Source organism: Podarcis bocagei, assembly GCF_964188305.1.
Source record: "Podarcis bocagei genome assembly, chromosome: 14".
In the NCBI taxonomy this organism is placed as follows: domain Eukaryota; kingdom Metazoa; phylum Chordata; class Lepidosauria; order Squamata; family Lacertidae; genus Podarcis; species Podarcis bocagei.
In genome coordinates this window covers 50,119,851-50,137,567 of record NC_138139.1, presented here as the reverse complement: position 1 = coordinate 50,137,567, position 17,717 = coordinate 50,119,851, and the positions used below count along the sequence as shown (strand labels likewise).

The 17,717-nt window shown below is 51.0% G+C and overlaps 1 protein-coding gene across 1 annotated transcript in view; it reads left to right on the top strand.

Moving 5' to 3' along the window:
• The first annotated feature begins 3,751 nt into the window (after positions 1-3,751).
• The window catches only part of RAI1 (retinoic acid induced 1), a 223,109-nt gene continuing 209,143 nt past the window's right edge, over positions 3,752-17,717 (top strand). The window contains exon 1 of the mRNA XM_081169360.1: positions 3,752-3,918. The gene's annotated coding sequence lies outside the window, so the exon portion shown is untranslated. The remainder of the gene's footprint in view (positions 3,919-17,717) is intronic.

Below are 17,717 nucleotides of genomic sequence, written 5' to 3'. Positions count from 1 at the left end.
ATCTTTCCTTTTTTGAAGCCAGACAGGAAAGCAGATGGTGGCTGATGGCAAGGAGGTACCTGCTGATGTCTCGACTCGACTGATGAAGCTGACAGCTAGAGATGGCAGGAAAATGTTAGCAGTGCCTAAGGAGAATGCGTGGGCAGAGTGAGGAGCCCATCCTGGTGGCCTGATCCTGACCTTGTGGGAACGGCATTGGAGCCTTATCTCCAGAGTAGTAATAATAATAATAATAATTAAAGGTTAAGGGACCCCTGACCATTAGGTCCACTCGTGGCCAACTCTGGGGTTGCAGCGCTCATCTCACTTTACTGGCCGAGGGAGCTGGCGTACAGCTTCCAGGTCATGTGGCCAGCATGACTAAACCGCTTCTGGCGAACCAGAGCAGCGAACGGAAATGCCGTTTACCTTCCCGCCGGAGTGGTACCTATTTATCTACTTGCACTTTGACGTGCTTTCGAACTGCTAGGTGGGCAGGAGCAGGGACCGAGCAACGGGAGCTCACCCTGTCGCGGGGATTCGAACCGCTGACCTTCCGATCGGCAAGCCCTAGGCTCTGTCGTTTAACCCACAGAGCCACCTGCGTCCTTCTAATAATAAACCTTTATTCTCACTATACCACCTGCGTGCAGTGAAATTAATCGCTCACGCTTTGTGGAATCGTGGACTTCCCAGGTCTTTAGCATGTGCTCCATCTTACCTCAAGCAGGGCAAATGTGGTCATTCAGCATGGGGAAAGTTTCAAGGTCAATTGTGACATCTGCCTCTAGGTAGGGTTGGGGAGGCCACCAGCCTGAAACCCTGGAGGGCTGCTGCCAGTCAGTGCCAGAGATGGAGCAACAGTGTGACTCAGTATAAGGTAATAATAATAATAATTTTTATTTGTACCCCACCCTTCCTGGTTCAGAAAACCGGGCTCAGGGTGACTAACAACAAATTTAAAACACTTAACCGATGCAACAAAAAACAGCATAAAATACAGTATAAAACGTGAATAACAATAAATTCAGAATTCAAAAATCAGTTTAGGGGGGAAATCCATCCAATAAATATTAGATGATCACCAGGGCTAGCTGGCTAAATTAGTCCTATTTGGGCCAGCGAGGAGACCAGGGGAGAATTAGCTGTGAGATCCCAGAGCGGGTAATCTTCATAAAAAGGGGAGGGGATGGAAGGAAGGGGAATAAAAGATCAGGCTAAGTTCAAATTCAAAGCCAGGCGGAATAGCTCTGTCTTACAGGCCCTGCGGAAGGAAGTGAAATCCTGCAGGGCCCTGGTCTCATGGGACAGAGCGTTCCACCAGATCGGAGCCATCACTGAGAAGGCCCTGGCCCTGGTGGAGGATAGTCTGACTTCCTTAGGCCCTGGGACCTCTAAACTATTATCCATGGACCTTAAGGTCCTCTGCGGGGCATACCAGGAGAGGCGGTCCCATAAATCCTGCTTCGTATGGGCTCTTCTTACCTGACATGGTCCTGATCTCCTGACCCCAAATGCACCCCAATTTTGGCCTTAGAGGGATGATGTTATGAAGATGGCTTCACTAGAGTTGGGATTCTTAAGAGCTCAGCTTCCTGGCATCTCTTCGAACCGGGTGGGTGGGAAGACTTCAAGCTTCCAAGATCATTGTTGTCTCTCTGCACCAGAATCCCTGGGTCCAACAGCTGGAGTCAACGATCCACAGTCAGAGTCTATGTGCTTCTGAACAGGTAAAGGTAAAGGGCCCCTAGACCAGGCATCCCCAAACTCGGCCCTCCAGATGTTTTGGGGACTACAATTCCCATCATCCCTGACCACTGGTCCTGTTAGCTAGGGATCATGGGAGTTGTAGTCCCAAAACATCTGGAGGGCTGAGTTTGGGCATGCCTGCCCTAGACAGTTAAGTCCAGTCAAAGGCGACTAAGGGGTTGCAGCGCTCGTCTCGCTTTCAGGCCAAGGGAGCCAGCGTTTGTCCACAGACAGCTTTCCGGGTCATGTGGCCAGGATGACTAAACCGCTTCTGGCGCAACAGGACACCATGACGTAAACGTAAGCGCTGTTTACCTTCCTGCCGCAGTGGTACCTATTTATCTACTTGCTTTTGAACTGCTAGGTTGGCAGGAGCTGGAACAGAGCAACGGGAACTCATCCCGTCACAGGGATTCAAACTGCCGATCTTCTGATCGGCAAGCCCAAGAGGCTCAGTGGTTTAGACCACAGCGCCACCCGTTTCCCAGCTGCTGGAAACCAAAGGAGGGGAGAGGGTCCTGGACTCACGTCCTGCTTGCAAGCTTCCCAAAGGCTGGCTTCTGTGGCAATAGGATTCTGGACGATGGGCCACTGGTATAACCCAGTAAGCTCCTTTTATGCACAAATCAGTGGTTCAGGAAGTTCTGCTTTCAGTACGAGAAGTGAACTCTCAGTCCTTTCCCATAAAAACCATTCCTGGTTCCCTGATGCTCCACTGTCCTTCAGCAAAAGGTTGTTACTATTGTGGAACAACTGGGTGTCAACAATCCCTGGGGGTCCCTTGCAAATTAGCCAGAGATCTACCAGGAGATCCACCCTGCTCTAACTTTTGCTCTCCGCTGTCTCAGAGTATATGTCACTGTTTTCACCTCCGAGAGATTCAGCAGCTTCACCAGCGAATCCAAGAGGACTGGGAAAAGTTAGAATCCTTGCTGTCTTCTAAGAAGAGGGGAAAGAGTTGGCCAAAGGAGATACAAAGCGATTTACAAGAGGTGAGATATTGGCCCCTATAGGGAAAAGGAGAGGGGAGGAATCTATTGGTCTCCAACCTGATTCAAGGTGGGTCGCTGCAGAAGCATGACCTTCCTGCAGAATATACTGCGAAAGATTCGGGTGTCCCCAAATGCATGTTTGGGTTAAAAGCGGGTGCTTTTTTTTTTTAAGAATCTCCTTTCTTGTAAGTGGAAGCTATGGGTTCGAGTCCTACCCTCCGGAGCAGGAGAAAACAAGCTTGCTCCCTCTTCCACGTGACAGGCCTTGAGATATCTGAAGGCGGCTCTCCATAGGTGTAGCCAAAGGGGGGAAATAAAAAGGGGATAAATAAAAATATTTAACTAACTGAGGTTCTGCCCCCCCCCAAAAAAATCCTGGCTGCGCCCATGTGGCTCTCATATCTCCTCTTTTCCAAGCTAACTAAACATACCTGGCTCCTTCAACCGCTCTTCATCAGGCTTGGAAACCTGCCCTGAACTAGAAAACGCCGCAAGCTTTCCTCAGAGGGGAGTCTGAGCAGCCTTTCCCTGCCCCCACACTTAGGGGGCGGGGAGCACAGAAGCGCCGCGAGCCCCCCAGCAGGTGGCACTGTTGCCCTTGGCAAGGCCACCTGGCTCTCCCCGCCACCCCCACCAGCCCCCCCCCCACCCCGGGGGGAAATCGGAGCGTGCGTTTCCGACAGCATCCAGTTCTGCCTCTGAACTTTCTTCTCTCCCCCCCCCCCCCGCCAGCTCCCTCCCTCCCTCTTTCTCCCTCGGTCTCTTCCTGTGCAGTGTGGGATTTCACTTCCCCGCCGCGCTATGGCAAGGACGGGCTCTGCTGAAGAAGAAGCAGCAGCAGCAGCAGGCAAAGCCGCCGAGGATCAGGGCCCGGCCCGGGGGCGCCGCCGCTGCGCTTAAGCTGGCGAGCTGACGGGGCTGCACCGGGCTCGCCTTCCCCGTTCACACGACCCCCCCCCCGCACCCACGCAAAACCCCCTCGCGCCCCATCCCCAACCTTGCAGCCTTCCCCGTTGCTCCCCGATTTCTCTTGCGCTCCCGAGCCTCCGGATCGCGGGCAGCGCGCAGCGGACGGGATCCGCCTCGGAGGATGGCTGGCTCCGGCACGGATTTCCCCGGCGATCGGCAGCGGCGGCGGCAACAGCAGCAGCAGGCGGCTCCCTGCGCGCACTGAGGGCGGCGGGGAAGGCGACGCGAGGTAAGAGCCACGTCTGGTCCTCCTGGACCCGTTTGCTGCGCGCGTTGGGAGGATCGCACGGTGCGAGGGAGGGGGGAAACCAGCCTTCCAGGGCCAGGAGGTGCAGATCCGCGCGCATCGACCCGCAGAGCCATCCACGCGTGCGCGCATTTTTCGCATTCTTGCTTGCGCGGGTAGCGGCGTTTGCGCGTTACGGAGCGCGGGGATCGGGGAGGTTGGGGGGCGGCGGCGGCGCTGGAACGATGGACGCGGAAGGGAACGAGCCGGTCGTGGGAACGCGTACACGGAGCGGGATGGAGAGAGGGATGCGGGGAGGATGGGTGGCCTTGGCTTGATCTCTCGCATTCCCCCAACCCGCAAAATACCCAAGTGAAAGATCCGCTCAGGATCCAGGGTAGGGCCAAATCGCGTGGGTAAGGACGGAAATCAAATAATCACACCTCTTTTGCACTACGGTGGTGGGCTGCAACCTAGGTGGTCTCGGGGGTGGTGGTGTTGTAACATATGGTGGGATTATTCTTGGTGGTACGTGCCCTGTTTGGATTACGCTGGAGTAGGACTCTCAGAGTCCGGGACACCCTCCTCAAGTCGTGCACCTAAGAGCCCAGGAATCCAGTGGCGTAGCGTGGGGGTGCAGGGGGGCGGCCGGCCGCACCGGGCGCAACATCTGGGGGTTAGGGTTAGGGGGTGCAAATCCATGGGTTAGGGGGCGCAAATTACTTGCCTTGCCCCGGGTGCTGACAACCCACGCTACGCCACTGCAGGAATCTGTCCCACACTGACTCCCTTAGCTCTGTTGACCCTGGCTGGCAGGGGCTTCCCCATTGCCATGCCCTTTCGCCAGGGCTTGAACCCGGGACCTTTTGCTTGCCAGGCCTGTCCTCTGGGGGTCCCAAGCTGAGAGAGGGCCCTTCCCCAGAGACCAGCCGCTGGAGAGAGGGCAGAAAAGGAATGCAGACAAGCGAAAATATCATCTGGGGCTGGGCCTAGCAGCAGCCGAGGGAGGCTTGGTGAGTGTGCGGCTTTGTTTTGCTTTGCCTCCAGGAAGAGAAAAAGCTGTTTTTTGCAGAAGGGAGAAAAGCTCCAAGTGGCGAGGGAGAGGAAGAAAGGAAAGGGGGAGTCCAGACAGCAGCTTGTTTCTTGGCTTTGTGTGTTTGTGCAGGGTGCCAAGGGCTTTGGGGCAGACGAGTCCTGGCACCCAGGAGCCAGCCGGTGCCATGGGGGACGTGGCTCGCACCCTTGGCACCGGCTGGGGTCCAAGTCAAAATGCCAACCTTGCAGAGGGGGCAGGTGGGTGCCCCCAGAGGCCTTGTCTCCCTTGCCCTTGGCTGATCAGCTCACCACCACAGTCCAGGGAGCGATGGGGGTCGGCTGGGAAGGGTATTCAGTTTATCTGGCAGGGCTTTGTGAGCAAGAGGGGGCTGGAAAGGAAGCTTGCTTTCCCAGTTGCAACCCCCCCCCCCAAACCCGCTCAGGGGGCCTAAGGAGGAAGAGGGGCCTCTCGGAATGACAGGCGAGATGTGATTTCGGGCTTGCGGGTTTAGGCCTGCAGCTGGAGAGCCTTGTTTTGAAAGAGGCTTTGCAGGCTTCCTTGCAACGGTGCAGGCGGAGAAATCGGAAGGGCGCCCCACAGCTTGGCCTGGGCCCCGGAAGGTGTTTTCCGAATCCGTTGCTGGGCCCCAGAATGGGGGCGGATGGCGTCAGCGGTGTTGTGGTCTGGGGAGCACAGCTCCCCGCTAGGCAGGCTGCTTCGTTTTTGCAGACGGTTTCTTCTGATGCTGAAAGCTTTTGTTTATTTATTTATTCCCCTTTCCCAGAAGGATGAGTTTGCTCGCAGGCAGCGTTTGGTTTTGTTTTCTTTTTAATTTTAATTTCAGGGACTGTTTTTAACGTTGCTGCCTAGTGCTATGGCATTGTGGTGAGCCTCAGCGATTTATAAACATCCATCATCGTCGCGGCAAGCGAGGAAATGGCGATGATAAAGATAGCGCATCTTATGTATTTTATTTTTCGGTATTTCTGTACCACCAGCTAACAAAAGCTCTCTGGGTGGTTTAGCAGCAAAAAAAAAAAAAAAAAGGTTAATGCCATAATTTTTAAAAATAAAATTTAACATGCATATAGTGTTTAGGGAAGAAGCTCAAAATAGCTTCCCATTATCTTAGTAAGCACTCACAACAGTCCTGTAAGGTAGACCAGATTATCCTCACATGGCAGATGAGGGTGGGAATGTTGCCTAAGGCTTCCCTGAGTTCTCAGTCGAGGCAAGATTTTTGAAGAGGGGATGGGACGATGAGCTCGTGAGCAGGATTTGAACTCGGAGCAACAGAAGGAATGAGAGATTATTGTATTTTGGTCATGGTATAAGAGATAGAAGATAGGTGCAACAAAGGAGAGAAATAAAAACACTGGAAAACGGGGTGGGAAGTTGGCAAAACAAAAGAAAAAATATTATGCATTGGAGTGTATATGTGAAACTTTGAAAATTTAACAAAATATAACTGGAAGAAGAGATTTTTGAAGAGGGGATGCCCCAACTCACAAAGCTTAGCATACAGCTGCTTTTTGTTGCTCTGGTGATAAACCACCCTGTGGCTTCTGAGCATGTGCAAAGTGTAGTTGCTTCAGCCCTATGGGCCGCTGTGCATCTTCCCTTCGTGAAAAGCCCATGTGTCATGACTGCACATGCGTACCCTTCAGTGTGGGTGTGCATGAACTGCAAAGATATTGGCTGTGTGTATGCAATTCCTGCGCATAAGGGCATTGCGACAAATCTACGTGCTGGTTTTAAAAGTTGCATTTGACCTGGCCATGCTTCCTGCGTAGGAAATACGTCTCCCATTCAGTGAACACAGGTAAACACGGTCCACACCCTCTGGCCTCGAGTCAGGGCTGCTTTGGGTCAAGGTCCACTCGAACCTGCTTTCCTCTGCCAGCCAGCCCGATGCTTCTGGGAACTTGCAGGTGAGCCCTACAAGTGAGCCTGTTCCCCTGTATCTGTTACTCTCAGGTATACTGCTTCTGGACCTGGAGGTTCCTTAATTAGGCATGACAAATAGGCACCACATAGACTTCTCCATGTAACTTATTTAAAGCCATCTTGCTAGACCAGGGGTAGGAAACTTGTTGTCCTGTGCAAGTGGTTAGGCTGCAATTCCCACCGTTCCTGAACATTGGCCAGGCCGGCTGGGGTGCAGTGTTCGAAATTAGCCAGGTGCATTTTTCACCTGGATTTTGACCACTTGTGACCAGGTGAAGATTCCTGGATGACTCCTGACACCTCCACCATCTGGACATGCATGCCTGGGGGTCCTTGGATCTGGACTTTTCACGCGCTAACCCCACATCCTGTAGAATATGGTTACCAGATTTTTTTCAATGAATCTGGGGATTTTTAAATTATTATTTTTTTGAAGCTGAGTAGCAAGAGGGAGTCAGCAGTGGGGATGGTGAGGCAAAAGACCCTGGGCCCCAGCACACATGCATATTGTATAAAGGTACAAAGCCCTTTTTTGCACCCTGTGAAACATAAATGTGCAGTTTTTAAAAAACTGGGCAACAGCGCGTTGCCCGCCCGTGACTAGGCGCAGTTTCTCTGCCAAGCAAGGTGCAAAGCCCTTCTTTTGCACCCTGTGAAACATAAATGTGCAGGTTTTTTAAAAACTGGGCAATGGCCACCCGCCCGTAACTCCTGAGCCTCCCCCGATTGGTCAAAACAAAGGGGGCAGAGGGCAGGAGATCTGTACCGCTGAATGTCCCCGGTTCCCCTTCGGCAGTGGTGGTGGCAGCGGCAGTCAGCAGCCCAGAACCAGCCTGGAAGCGCAGTTGGCTCTGGCTGGCTTCAGGAGATGCTCGCTGCCATGTTGCCCGCTATTTTTCCTTGCCGGAAGTCCTCATATGTTCTGTTGCGCACAAGGCACATCATATGGGGACTTCCGGCGAGGAAAAATGGCGGGTGCCACAGCAGCGAGCAGTTCCTGAAGCCAGTCAGAGCCAACTGCACTACTAGGCTGGCTCCGGGCTGCTGACTGCCGCTGCCGCCACCACTGCCAAAGGGGAACCGGGGACATTCAGCGGTACAGATCTCCTGCCCTTTGCCCCCTTTGTTTTGACCAATCGGGGAAGGCTCAGGAGTTACGGGCGGGTGGCCATTGCCCAGTTTTTAAAAAACTGCACATTTATGTTTCACAGGGTGCGAAAGAAGGGCTTTGCACCTTGCTTGGCAGAGAAACTGCGCCTAGTCACGGGCGGGCAACGCGCTGTTGCCCAGTTTTTTAAAAACTGCACATTTATGTTTCACAGGGTGCAAAAAAGGGCTTTGTACCTTTATACAATATGCATGTGTGCTGGGGCCCAGGGTCTTTTGCCTCACCATCCCCACTGCTGACTCCCTCTTGCTACTCAGCTTCAAAAAAATAATAATTTAAAAATCCCCAGATTCATTGAAAAAAATCTGGTAACCATATTCTACAGGATGTGGGGTTAGCGCGTGAAAAGTCCAGACCCAAGGACCCCCAGGCATGCATGTCCAGATGGTGGAGGTGTCAGGAGTCATCCAGGAATCTTCACCTGGTCACAAGTGGTCAAAATCCAGGTGAAAAATGCACCTGGCTAATTTCGAACACTGCACCCCAGCCGGCCTGGCCAATGTTCAGGGACGGTGGGAATTGCAGCCTAACCACTTGCACAGGACAACAAGTTTCCTACCCCTGGTCTAGCAAGATGGCTTTAAATAAGTTAGAGCCAACTGCACTACTAGGCTGGCTCCGGGCTGCTGAGGCTGCCACTGCCATATTTCCCGGGGACAGATTTGCAAATCTGGGGACATTCCGGGGATGGAATTTGTCCGGGGACAGATTTGCAAATCCGGAGACTGTTCCCGGGAACGTCTGGTAACCCTACTGTAGAGTTCGATCAGTTATATTTTATCTGCACAATCGGAACGAATTTCAAGAAGCAAAATGCTTTTTCTGCGCAGCCTGCGCGAGAGCAGGCACCATTAAGAAAAAGAGGTGGGAATAGTCCAATATAAATGCAGGCGGTCCCTGGATAAAGTGACTTTTCTTCTTTAGGTTCTCAAAGTTTTTGCTAGGCGAAAGCTCCCTGGATAGCTCAGTTGGTCAGAGCGTGGTGTTGATAACGCCAGGGTTGCAGGTTCGATCCCTGAATGGGATAGCGGCATATTCCCGCATTGCAGGGGGTTGGATTTGATGACCCTCATAATCTCTTCCAACTCCGCAGTTCTATGATTCTAAGTCCTATACCTGGCCATTGTCATTGCTGGCTGGGGCAGATGGGAGCTGGAGTCTGGGGCGCTCCAGGTTTGCCATCCCTGTGCCGGCAGCAGCACCCGCGAGTGTGGAGAGGCTTCAGCTCCCCTCTAGTGGACGTGCGCATAAATTCATGCACGCGAGCCCCAAGGAGCAATGTGCTGTACGCAGCCTGTCATTTCTCACCCCTCAGCCGGGTAGGTCAGTTTCAATCTGCTGTTAACGAAGTACGGGACAAGAGCGTTCACTTTTTGGTGTACCTTTTAACCCGAAGAAAGAGGAGCTGCTTTGAAAATCAGCGCAGGACAGTGTTACTGCAGATCAGAGTCCATGAATACAGCCTGCCGTGGTTGGAGGAGAGCCTTTGGGAAAGCGCAGCAGAGAGGCCCTGGGCATGAGAGCAGTGACGCCACAAGGGTATCCCTGTTTTCTCTTGGGAAATGTTGGGAATGCAGTCCTGAACTTGGAATTGCTGAGCCAGGGGATAACTATGTGTCGCAACAAACGTGAGCAGCTGGACTCCGGTGTTTTAAGCCACGTGGGGAGGTGGAATTTGAAGCGAGAAGCAGTTGTGTAGGAGTGCCTGTGCTTAACCCTTCCCCATCTGCCATTTCTCCGTTCCAAATCACCAGGGGCATCGAAAGATGCCGGGCATGGGCCAAGGGGACAAAAATTTGCATCCCATCTGCCACTGCCATTTTCTATGCACAGACGCAGGTTTAGAATTTGAATGGCGGCACAAGGCGAGCCTGCTAATTTCCTATCCGTATCGCCCCAGATAAGCACAATTAATCTGCCCCCCACCCCCAAATCATCCCAAATCAGTTCCTACTCAATTCATTTGTCCCCAATTAATTTCCCAACAGATCCTGCTCCAAATCAATTCAATTCCTTTTCAATTAGTCCCATTCATTAAGCCCAAATCATCTCTAGATAAAGTCCTCTTAAATTAATTTATTTCCCCAACTTAATATCCTACCCAGAAACTGAGATCATCCTCTCTATTCGGTTTCCTCTGAATTCATTGCGCACCAAGAAACATTTGGGGCACACACACAAATTCTGGGGCCCATGGACGTACCCCTAGCAACGCCCACTTAATCAACTTCCCCAAAGCATGTTTTCGCCTAGTCGCCTTCCTTAAGGAGGAGCTGTAGGTCAGTGCTGAGCCTATGTTTCGCAAAGGGTCAAACAGCAGGGGGCGGGGAAGACCCTACTCTGCCTGAGACGCTGGGAAGCTGCTGCCAGTCAGGGTATGTGGTACAGCGCTAAACGTCAGTGGTTCTGTGGTCTAAACCACCATGCCTCTTGGGCTTGCCATTCAGAAGGTCGCGGTTCGAATACCCATGACGGTGGTGAGTTCCCATTGCTCTGTCCCTGCTCCTGCCAACCTAGCAGTTCAAAAGCAAATAGATAAATAGGTACCACTGTGGTGGGAAGGTAAATGGCATTTCCGTGCGCTCTGGTTTTCGTCACAGTGTCCCATTATGCCAGAAGTGGTTTAGTCCTGCTGGCCACATGGCCCAGAAAGCTGTCTGTGGACAAACGCCGGCTCCCTCGGCCTAAAAGCGAAATGAGCGCCGCAACCCCATAGTTGCCTTTGACTGGATTTAACTGTCCAGGGGTCCTTTACCTTTACCTTACAGGGCGAGATGAACAAATAGTTTAACCTGGTATAAGGCAGGTTCTTTGTTCCAGCCCCCTAATGGTCCGTCTACACTGTGGAACTCCCTGGCTCTTGATATCAGGCAAGCGCCTTCACTGCATGCTGAAAACATTTTTCTTTAGACAAACCTACCCAGACATGGGTGGCGCTGTGGTGTAAACCACAGAGACTAGGGTTTGCTGATCAGAAGGTCGGCGGTTCGAATCCCCGTGACGGGGTGAGCTCCCGTTGCTCGGTCCCTGCTCCTGCCAACCTAGCAGTTCAAAAGCACGTCAAAGTGCAAGTAGATAGATAGGTACTGCTCTGGCAAGAAGGTAAATGGCATTTCCGTGGGCTGCTCTGGTTCTCCAGAAGCGGCTTAGTCATGCTGGCCACGTGACCCGGAAGCTGTCTGCGGACAAATGTCGGCTCCCTCGGCCTATAGAGCGAGATGAGCGCTGCAACCCCAGAGTTGCCCATGACTGGACCTAATGGTCAGGGGGTACCTTTACCTTTACCCAGATATCTAGAACACTGACCTGTGCTCGGATCTGTGTTTAGCTTATCACTGATTCTGAATGCTTTTCAAAAGTTGCTTTAAAACTTTCTGACAGTAAGAGCTGTTCGTCAGTGGAATGGCCTCCCTCGGGAGCTTGTGGACTCTCCTTCCTTGGAGGTTTCCAAGCAGAGGTTGGGTGGCCGTCTGTCATGGATGCTTGAGTTGAGATTCCTGCATTGCAGGGGGGTTGGAATAGATGACCTTTGGGGTTCCCTTCCAACTCTACGATTCTATGAACTGTTTTCCCCGGTAACCTTACTGCTTAATTTTTTCCAGTAAACCTCTTTGAGGCTTTGTTTTTGTTTTCATTTGCAATGATGATGATTATGATGATAGTTTGTTATTTATACCCCGCCCATCCGGCTGGGTTTCCCCAGCCACTCTGGGCGGCTTCCAACAGAATATTAAAATACAATAGTCTATTAAACATTAAAAGCTTCCCTAAACTGGCTGCCTTCAGATATCTTCTAAAAGTCTGGTAGTTGTTGTTCTGTTTGACATCTGGTGGGAGGGCGTTCCACAGGGCGGGTGCCACTACCGAGAAGGCCCTCTGCCTGGTTCCCTGTAGCTTTGCTTCTTGCAGTGAGGGAACCACCAGAAGGCCCTCAGAGCTGGACCTCAGCGTCCGGGCAGAACGATAGGGATGGAGACTCTCCTTCAGGTATACTGGACCGAGGCTGTTTAGGGCTTTCAAGGTCAGCACCAACACTTTGAATTGTGCTTCGAAACATACTGGGAGCCAGTGTAGGTCTTTCAAGACCGGTTGTTATATGGTCTCGGCGGCTGCTCCCAGTCACCGGTCTAGCTGCCACATTCTGGATTAGTTGTAGTTTCCAGGTCACCTTCAAAGGTAGCCCCACGTAGAGCGCATTGCAATAGTCCAAGCGGGAGATAACTAGAGCATGCAGTATATTCCTCCTTTTGAAAGAAATACGTAAAGCAAGATGTCTGCAGCCATGCAGGCCGCATGGCCTCCGATGGCGTTGTTCATTCCAGGTCCCTTCTGTTTGCCGCTCGCTGCCCTCGTCCTCCCTTGCACAGGCTGTCTGACCTATGTGCGCAAGCTGCACCAGTGAAGAGACAGGAGCTCAGCAGACATTCTCCCTCTCTCTGCAGGCGCTGCGCACCCAGCATGTAAGCAGCAAGGCATCGGGTTCTCTCAGCAGGGCACGGCAGAGCAGCCTGATCTTGCTCCGGAAGAGACCTAGAAGTGCCAGGCTGCGTCGCAAAAGGTGGCGAGGCGGAGAGCGGGCAGGCTTTTACCACTGTCTAGGCAACGCACAATAATATCGCTGATGCTGCCATTGAAAAGCAATAAGACGACGGACCATCGCTCGGTTGTCATCATACATGCTTCCCATACAGAGGATCCCAGATTCAGCCCTGAGCACCTGTAATTAAAATGGTCCAGGGCTAGGAAAGGCGGCTCGCAAGTCTCTGAAAGCCATTGCCAATTAAGAGCAGGGAATTCTGGGCTTGGCAGAAGAAAGATCTGGTTCAGTATACGGTTGCTTGAAAATAAAATAAAATAAAAACTAATCACCCAAAAGTGTAGCAGCAGGGTATTTCATCAGGCCATATGCAAATCAAACAAACAATACACAGTCGTACCTTGGAAGTCAAACGGAATCCGTTCCGGAAGTCTGTTCGACTTCCAAAAGGTCCAGAAGCCAATGTGAGGCTTCTGATTGGCTGCAAGAATCTCCTGCATCCAATCGGAAGCCCTGTCAGACATTCGGGTTCCAAAGAATGTTCGCAAACCGGAACAGTCACTTCCGGGTTTGCGGAATTTGGGAGCCAAAACGTTTGAGAACTAAGGTGTTCGAAAAGCAAGGTACACTGGTACCTTGGGTTAAGAACTTAATTCATTCTGGAGGTCCGTTCTTAACCTGAAACTGTTCTTAACCTGAATCACCACTTTAGCTAATGGGGCCTCCTGCTGCCACCACACGATTTCTGTTCTCATCCTGAAGCAAAGTTCTTAACCCGAGGTACTATTTCTGGGCTAGCGGAGTCTGTAACCTGAAGCGTATGTAACCCAAGGTACCACTGTATAGAGTAAGAGACAGAAATGATGCGCCAATATAAATCGACACATTCATCTTACCCGAGCTGGCGTGGATGGTGAATGCTTAGCAACTTAAGCCCAAAGTAACCTAGGAAATAAAAATCCTACTAGGTGATGTAAAAGTGTTTTGGATCCTCCATGCTCCTGGAGACACGAACCAGCCTTAGTGGTGACGACTCTTAATCTCAGGGCTGTGGGTTCAAGCCCCACGTTGGGCAAAAGATTCCTGCACTGCAGTGGGTTGTTCCCTTCCAACTCTGACTGGTGGAGCCCATGCCATCCAGAGCTCTGGAGCCCACTGATACTAGCTTGGCCCCCTTCCTGCTCGCTGCTGAGTTCTGCAAGGGGCAATGCCAGAACAAGGAAATAAGGGGAAGCTGGCAGTCAGGTCTACCCCCTAGACTGGGTGAAATTCAGAAACCAGGAAGGTGGCTGAAGGCCAGAATGAGATTGGCGGGGCGGGGCTGTCTTTGCCCCAGTAGATCAGCCTTCCACAGCCTGGTGTCCTCCTCCATCTCCCAATTACTCCTGATCCCTCCTCCCCTCCCATCACTCCTGATCCCTTGACCATGTTAGGAGGTGGAATCCAGCAACATTCCAAGGGTACCATGTTGACTATTCCTTTCCGCGCTTGGTGGGAAGCATGCCTGCAGATGTCTGGCCTCCTTTAATAATAATAATAATAATATTTATAATAATAATAATAATTTATTATTTATACCCCGCCCATCTGGCTGAGTTTCCCCAGCCACTCCAGGCGGCTTCCAACAGAATATTAAAATACAATAGTCTATTAAACATTAAAAGCTTCCCTGAACAGGGCTGCCTTCAGATGTCTTCTAAAAGTCTGGTAGTTGTTCTTCTCTTTGACATCTGGTGGGAGGGCGTTCCACAGGGCGGGTGCCACTACCGAGAAGGCCCTCTGCCTGGTTCCCTGTAACTTGGCTTCTCGCAGCGAGGGAACCACCAGAAGGCCCTCGGCGCTGGACCTTTATTAATGCCCTACTAAGGTTCCTTGCAGACATGAGTGTCTTATCTCGAGATAGCAAGCACTTAGATCCTATCTGATTATATCCACGTCTTGCCAGACCTCAAGAGCTCCCATTCTAGAGTTGCCATTTTGCATTTTTAAGCATTCCTTTGTTTTCTTACATCCTACTTCCCCCTATCCTATTGAGGTCACATTGATGTCTTCAGCCTGAGTTTTACAGAAGGTCCATCCATGTGTAGCAGAGGCAGTTGCAACAATGCCAAGGTACCTGCCTAAGGGTCTTCACTTGGTGGTCTTCGTTGATTACATAGCTGGCTTAAACTCTTGCTGGGGAGAGCAGGTGGTGGTGGAGGTAGAAAGGCAGTTGATGGCTGTAGAAAATCTCTCGCCCAATTTTAATTCCTGCTGGTTATGTCTGTGTGCCTGTTTCTCCCATGTTTTATAAGTTGATGACTTGTGCAGATTTCCGTTCGGCTGGTTCCCGCAGGGTGTCTGGTTTTACCTTGTTTTCAGCTATTTGCGTTAACTCAAGGCCCTAGATGTTTCTCTGCATGTTCTTTCACTTGCAGGTCGGTGCATCATAGGGTTTGTAGCCTTACTAAGCGCAGTCGTCCTTGTTATGCTTTCTAGCTGGCTGTCGCGGTGCATGATGGGTTTTGCAGTATAGAAGTTGCACTGCCGTTTTACTGTTCTCAGCTATGCGTATCTTTTGTTCTCGTTTGCACCCTGTATTGTAGGACTTGAGATGGCAAGGACTGGCTAAAGAAAACACTGGGGACATGTAGATGGATAGGAATAAGACTGTGAAAACGCTGCTAAATAATAATAATAAACAATAATGCAGATTTTTGTGAGAATATCCAATGCCTCTCAACATGACAACGATGAAAATTTCCTAGCCTGCTGTGGTTGTTTTCAACAGATTTTTCTTTTTTTTAAGCTGACTTTGTTACAACTGCCAGATTCAGCAGGATTCAGCAAGGCAGGAACCATGATACTCAACCTGAATTCTGCATTTTGCTAATTGAGATCCACGTCTAATGGTGAAATTCCTTGTTCTCCTAATGCAGTGATTTTCAGACTCTATACCTTTGGCAAACCCCTTCCGATGTTTGTGATTGCTTTACTGATGGTTTGTTCATCATCCTGTGTACACTTCTATATTTGTGATGGCTCTGTTGTTTGAAAGCCGCTTTGCGATTCATTTGAAGGGAAAGCGGCAAAGAAATATAATAAATCGACTCAAAACCACGTCGACATCTCTGCTGAGGAGACGTCTCCCTTTCATGCCTCCCACTTCATGCTTTTTAAGCTGCATTTATTTGCTTGGGAGATCTATACTCCGTCTTTCGATCCAGTGATCTCCAAGGTGGCTTGCAGAAGATTCAAACGTGACATGGGTCTGGAGGGAGCTATTGTGTGGGTGGCGCAGTGGATGTTTTAATAGAGCCATATCCCAGGGGCAAAGAATCAACCCCACCCCTCCGTCCTAACAAGTCTCTCTGGTGGCTATTTTTCTTTTAATGTCTATGCTAATTGCTTCCATGCAATTAATGTCACGTGCTGTCTGGCCTCAAGAGTGCACCCTGGCATGCACCTCCTCCATTTCAGCGGTGGATCAATAGCTGTGGACTGGCTACCTGCGATGGAAGCGAGTCTGCTGTTGTTGACCTTGCTCTGGAGGAGCAGATTTCAAGGAATCCCAAGGTCCCCAGAACACAGTTGAAAAAAGGCTCAAGCCAAGCGAGTGTGTCTGTTTTTCAGCTTTCAGATGTTAGGCGGTACGACTCCTTTGGCATCCTTAAATGAAAGAGACAAACCGTTCTCCAGATATCTCCTGGTGAAAATCAATGCCAGCTGAAACAATACCGGCGAATCTCTTTTTTTAATTGCTTTTGTCGATGTCGAAACAAGCCGACCGGCTAAGTTTAAGGCCCCGATCGCACCCTGCCAGTCAGCCATTTTGTTTGCACGGAAGCGGACCCGTCTCGATGTGGGTAGGCCCCGACTCTCGGAGACTGCAAGTCCCAGCAGGCCATGTGCCATCTTGATTTCGGCGGCTGCTGAAGCTGCTCAAATCAAGATGGCACATGGCCTGCTGGGAGTTGTAGTCTACTCAGCCTGGGCCGACCCACGTTAGCAGCCACCACCATCATGAAACGGCTTTCATTCGGGCGGGCTGGGTTGTTTTCTGCCGGGAGACATTGCTTTTGTCGGGCGCAGAGGCCTCATCGGTTTGCGCCACTTTGCCAAATAGGCCGGCGTCTGTGACCTTGACTGCATCCATTTCAGGTGTTGCTCTCCAAGGCTTGGGTTCTGACAGCTCTTGCTCAGAGCAGAAGCCGTTCCCAGAGCCTTTATGACACCTGTGCCCTTCTTTTTTTTAAAAAAAAAAACAACAACCGCACATCTCTGCACAGCAAAACACAGCAGTTTGCAGAAAATCAGACGGACTGGGGCGAAGGGGAGGCTTTTTAAAAGTAAAAAGGCCAAGCCGGGTTTTATTCTCCCTTTGAGACGAGCAGAGAAAATCTATACTGGAGGCATGAAAGGGCAATAAAGACAGACTTCCCCCCCTGCTTTCACTCTCCCCACACACCCCGAGCACAATTAATTGACTGGATCTCACCCTTCGTGCAGGAGCTGCGTTGTCCCTAACTTGGTGCCATGCTCCAGAGTTAAAGGAGAGAGCTGCTTTTTCTCAGCTCCCAGGGGCTGGAGAATTACCGTATTTTTCGCTCTATAACACGCACCAGACCATAACACGCACATAGTTTTTAGAGGAGGAAAACAAGAAAAAAAATATTCTAAACGAAATAGTGGATATATGATTTTTGTGGTTCATGCTGTGGCCACAGACATGTGATCTGACAGTGAGTTTGGAGTAGCCCAATGCAAAAATCCTGAGGATCCATGCTTTGTAACCATGGAGGAGGGAAGGAAGGGGAACCATGGATCCTCTGCTCACGACTGCAGCAGATCCCCCCCGCCACCCGCAGGCATTCCCTCCATAACACGCACAGACATTTCCCCTTACTTTCTAGGAGGAAAAAAATGAGTGTTATGGTGCAAAAAATACGGTAATGCAGAACCCAGCAAGTCCACAGGAAGGATCTTTCTGTCAAAGGAGAAATCCCATTGGTTCTTGGGCCTTCAGTGTTGCATGCAGAAAGTTGCAGGTTCAAGCCCCTACTCCAAGTAGGATTGCATAGAAGCCTTGTTACCCCTTCATCTTCCGACACCTCTTCTTCTCCCTCTCCTCTCTC